Source organism: Hetaerina americana, unplaced genomic scaffold (assembly GCF_022747635.1).
Source record: "Hetaerina americana unplaced genomic scaffold, ioHetAmer1.1.p SCAF_6, whole genome shotgun sequence".
Classification (NCBI taxonomy): domain Eukaryota; kingdom Metazoa; phylum Arthropoda; class Insecta; order Odonata; family Calopterygidae; genus Hetaerina; species Hetaerina americana.
The window spans coordinates 38,540,085-38,545,507 of record NW_027287205.1 but is presented as its reverse complement, the minus strand read 5'-3'; the positions used below and the strand labels follow the sequence as shown (position 1 = coordinate 38,545,507).

Below are 5,423 nucleotides of genomic sequence, written 5' to 3'. Positions count from 1 at the left end.
GGTAAATAAAAAATAAGATCCAATGTGCCACTTTTATTATACACACTTACTGTATATTATGATGCTCATAGAATGAAACTCATAATATTGATTAATTACAAGCGGGTGATAATTGGAAAGATTAAATAGAGTAGTTTTGCTTTGTTATATGCTGAGCAAATGAACATAATGATATGACTCTACTTGGTTCACATTTTCACATGTTATAGAAGTAACCACCTATCAGATGAGATGCTTCATGGATTTGGGCGTAAATAACAATCCAGCTAATGTATGATAATAATATTGCATTTAACAACAAATGATACCATGCTCTAGGCTCAGAGACATGTCCATTCATCTCTGAAATCAGATACCAACTGCCATGGCATCCTGGAGGTGGACACATCTGTGATTGCTAGACAAATGAATGCTGAAATGCTGGATGGGACTAAAATTCCCTAGCCTAATAATAAAGGAGTGGTGATCAGAACTGTCATCGTTACAACTTGGATGATAGCGAAGAAAGATATTTCAAAAATTCTAGCTGGAAAAATGAGACTCCTTTGATCCATGAGATGCTCAATCTCTTCCCTGGGAATTCAACATCTTTCCATTTCTTAGGTCTATATTTGAAAGATAATATTGGTAGTCTTTCTTCATTCAATGCCTCGAGATGCTATATCCAGCCAATTTTATTCTTAAATTTAACACATAACGGAGTCGGTAAGACTAATCATATGTTAGCAAATCAAAACACGATTTTCCAGAGCATAGGGCATGATTCAACATACCAATATGTGTGCATAGAAAATGAAGGATTCCACTATCCACCTTGAACAAGGTGAAAATATGACTGATTTACTGGACTTGACCACAAAGTTAAAAATAATTTCAGAGTAGTTCCAGCGTCAATTCAAATGAATATTTGAGTTTCACTCTATTTGAATCATCTTGACATTTAATGCAAACAGCAACAAGTTTGCTGTGTTGCCAACAACTTGTCTAAAACTTGTACGCTTTTATTTTTCAGGTCCAATTTATGGGTTTTATGGAAAAAAACTACATTTTTCTACTTGAGTGGTATTCTGAGAATGTATCCTTTTAAAATGACTTTTAGCAATCATTACTTTATTTTTATGATTCTTAGGACACAGCGGTTGACATCATTGTCTGTATAAAAAAATGTTTTTCAGTGGATAATACTGAACTCACCTTTGTCAATTTTGTTCAGAAAGTGTTGTCCGAGACATTTTTATGGAATATTTAAATATGCAATGGGATAAATTCATATGCATGTATGCATACAAAACAATTGAAAAATATTACGACAGGAGTTTAATTAATATACTATCAATATGTTGATTTTAATTATTTTATTGCATTCATAACCTTAATTGAATTTCCCATGCTGTGACATAATTCCATAAAACCAGTATTCAGCAAATTTTGTGATTAATTAGTAACTTCTTCCATCATAAAGCAAATATATGAACCTATCTCTGAGTACACTAAAACAGTTGAGGATAATGCTGTGCCGGGATATACTTGTTTGCTTCCTACATTTTTAATAGGAATTCAGCAGAGTAAATTGGGTAGATATAATGAACTTATGCCAGAAAATAGGAGCAGACTGGAGGGATAGATGACTAATTCAGAGACTGCACAGATGTGAATGGGGGAGAGAGTTGGAATGGACAGCCCTAGGCAGGGGAGGAGGATAAGGTAGGGGAGATTGCCCGTTATCACCTGTTATTATTTATATACATGGCCTGTCCCAAACAATAAGTAGAATAAATTAGGGAAAACTTTATCTCAGATCAAAGTACAAACTACTAAAACTCTTCAACACAGCATCCTTGTGCATCTACACTCCGATGTCAGCACCTCTGCCACTCTTCTGGTATGTTTGCTGGAAGGTGTCGACGAGAATCTCGTTCAGGCACCTCGTCATGGCCTCTTTGACATAATCCAGTGGTCCAAAATGGTACTCAAAGGGGTTGTACTTGAGTCATACTTTAAGGCCCATATCTCATCACAGGTGACCACATATTCTAAAAAATTCAGGTCACTTTCACAGTGGTCCAAGAGGTCTTCTAACAGCACCTTGGGGACCATCTAGACACAACTTTCTCATGGCTAAATCTTCTGTGAGAATGCAATACTCGGTGATTTTCTGAATATTGCACCCTACTAACATGCTAACACTTGTGGGTCAATCTGAATTGAGTATATGTCGCATTTTTTGCGCATCTTCATCACACTGTGTTGTAGTTGGATGTCCAGGGCATTATTCATTGTCAACCTTCTCGTTACCCTCCCAGAACATCCTGTGCAAGCAGAAAACCATCACTTGAGACATTTCTCCATCTCCATAAACATCCTTAACCATGGTCAAGTTCTTCAAACCCAATTTCCTGAACTTAACATAAAATTTTAGCCCGAATCATTGCTCCATGTGTGGGAGAAGGGTGAGGGGAGGACGGGTATGGGATGAATAGGAAACAGACAAGGGGGTGGGAGGGGATGTGAAGGTGGTTATTGGATGGATTCATTGGGCTTGATTCAGTCCGGGAGGTTTAAATGACTGAAGCACCCAGATATGTTCCATCTCACGGGTTCTGACCTCAAAGCTACTTGCATATTTGGGAAGGGTTTTAATCACCAAAAGAAAGTAGTCATTGAAAGATTGGTCGTGGAAAGCAGTGTGAGTAGGGATGGGACAATTTAGGAAGATGGGAAATTTGGTGGAATAGTGGTGGTTATTCATGCGGAGGGAAAGGGTGGTGGTGCTTTCACTCACGTACAAGGCAGGACAGAAGTTACAGGAGAGGCGGAATGCATACAATGTTTTTTGAGGTGCAGGTAGCATTGGGTTGGGCATTAGTAGTAAGGGTGGTGGCAGGTCTTAGTAGATGGCAGCAGTTGGAGCGTGGGTGGTTGCATGGTGCAGACAGAGGCAGAGAAGAGATAGGGATGCCCACAGGTGGTTTTGCCGACTTGAAGATTGCAAGTTCAACAGGCATTTGAACGAAATGGAGGGACAGTGTGGGAATAAAAGTCATGTGGACTGACTGTTATTAATAATTGGGAAGAGTTCACCGATTATATGTTTAATTTTGTGGGTTCTGGGTAAGAAAGTGGTGATAAGGTTGGGGCATTTTGGGCGGTTTGGTTTGGAGAGAGGGGTGGGTGTATTGGGTTGGCAATTTGAGAATTTTAATATTCAGTTGTTTTTCAGGGTACCCGAATTTCCTGGGAAAGTCATGTACCTGGTCCATGTCAGAAATACACCTGTCTCTCTTGTATGCGAGTGTCCTTTCTTTGTGTTTCTATGTTTTAAAAATCTATATCAGTGTTTATACATATGATGATAAGAGAGCCATGGGATGGTTTGGAGGCAGAAGTGAAAGTAGTTGGGGAAAGTATCATATCAGTTTGATTGGTAGACAATCTATCTTTAGTCAGCCAAAGAGTTTCAATCATTACTTGTTGTATTGTAGAATCAGTATTATAGGAATGGGATGAGAATTGATAGTAAAAAATAAAGGGAATGGGATTCTCAAAAAAATATGATGGCTAAGAAGTTGGTCGAAGTAGTAGGGATATAAATAGAACTGTATTAGGCAAAGAAACTTTCACAAAGGCAAGGGAGTAGATGACCGTTGCCTCAAGTAAGGATGTTAAGAAAAGATCACTGAAGATATTACATATACGGGATGTAGCTTTTTTAGCACAGAGTTTTGGTAGCTGAGGCAAGAGGATACATTTAGATTATTAGCTTTAAAAATGTGGGGGAAGCATGGGAAAAGTAAAGTGGACCGAAAGGAGACTGAACAAATACAAGGAAGGAGTTACAGTTCCTTTATGCTTGTATTTAACCTTAAACTGAGCTCTTAATTAACCATGATGTTATGATAGATTTATGGAACCCACTTTGTAACAATGCCTGTAGCACTCTAATGATAATTAATATCTCAAAAGTATCTCATTTTCCTCCTTAATTTGGAAACAGATTCATAGTTTAAAAAAAAACTGCTGTGAAAGTCAAAAAGTATGTAGGTAAGTACCAAATGAAATTTTAATTTGATGAGAAATACATGTCTGAAATGCAAATAATATGTTAAAAATTAGACTATTTTCAGAAGAATCATCATGGGTGCACCTCTTTTCTGGATATCTCAAGGACCAAATAATTGGACCCGGGACCAAATGCATAAATCATTCACCTCAAACCATCAAACAGCTGGGTGGAATCAACATTCTTTTCAAGATAAAATGCAATAGCAGAGTCCTTTAATAGGTACATACTCTTATGGAGCAAAAAGTGATCAATTGCATATAAAGTTTTTGGCATTTGAAATGGTTGGATGTGTCAAGCCCATATGTCCATCCTTTGTAAATAGTAAAAGAGTCACAACAATTGGATACTTCTCTTTGAACATTTACGTTTGATGGATAGAGTTTCCATCCACTAAATATCAACTGTTATTTTTTATAATTAAATCTGTGCTTTAGTTTTGTCGTAAATTCATGATAATATTGTTAAGAGTTTCACTCAAAAACATGAAACCTCAAGTGTTCGAGAAACCCAGATGTGCCTAAATTAAAATTTAATGGGTCCACAAAAGTAACTGGGATAACTGCTAATGGATATGATTTTTAAATAATGTAGGCATGGAGTAAACTCAACTGTACTCATCCAACTGGCAGCTGCCAGTTAGATGTATGTATGTATAACTAATTTTGTAACCTTCCATAGTTACCACTTTGTCTAACACTACAGATTATGTTAACTCTGGTGATTTTATAATGCCCACCCTAAAACAGTGAATGAGAGTTGAATGTCAAGTAATGGTAACAATGGAATCAATAATGCTCTATTTTTTCACACGTTGAGGAGATCCTCATTGTGTGATTGAATGATAATTCAGTTTTTCAACGTGGATCATTGATTTCAAGATACACTAGTGACTGCATTAGCTATTAAAGTCTTAACTCACCTGAATTTTAACCAACATCATTGCTCTAACAATTTAAACATGCCTATCTCTTGCACGAGGAGAATTATTCCCAGGATTTGTGTCTTCCTCCCTATATATTCAAGCAGAAGCTTGAAAATGTTGGGTTTCACTGAGGAAGATTGAAGTCAGCATTAAACATACATTGCTGAATATAGGAGCAGACCAGTGTGGTCATTACTTTTCACTCAATTCTGATACATCATCATGTTTTGTTAGTGAACTAGAGAAGTTATGAATTTTGCTTAGCTTAATTAATGATATAGTACAAAACTGGCTTCTGTCACAGACATGGCTTTGAAGTATAAGACTGATGAAATATGAGCTGTAAATATATAAATATGGTGTGAATAAATTATTTTAATGGTGTATAAAATAAAATGAAGAACTCTTCCTTCAGCTTGATGGAGTAAAAGTAAGGGA

At 36.8% G+C, this 5,423-nt stretch overlaps 1 long non-coding RNA gene across 1 annotated transcript; it reads left to right on the top strand.

The window, feature by feature from the left end:
* The first annotated feature begins 1,010 nt into the window (after nt 1–1,010).
* Nucleotides 1,011–4,295, top strand: LOC139694939 (uncharacterized). The gene is made up of 3 exons (XR_011702252.1): nt 1,011–1,075; nt 3,995–4,041; nt 4,125–4,295. It is a non-coding gene; the product is annotated as an uncharacterized lncRNA (long non-coding RNA).
* The last annotated feature ends 1,128 nt before the right edge of the window (nt 4,296–5,423 follow it).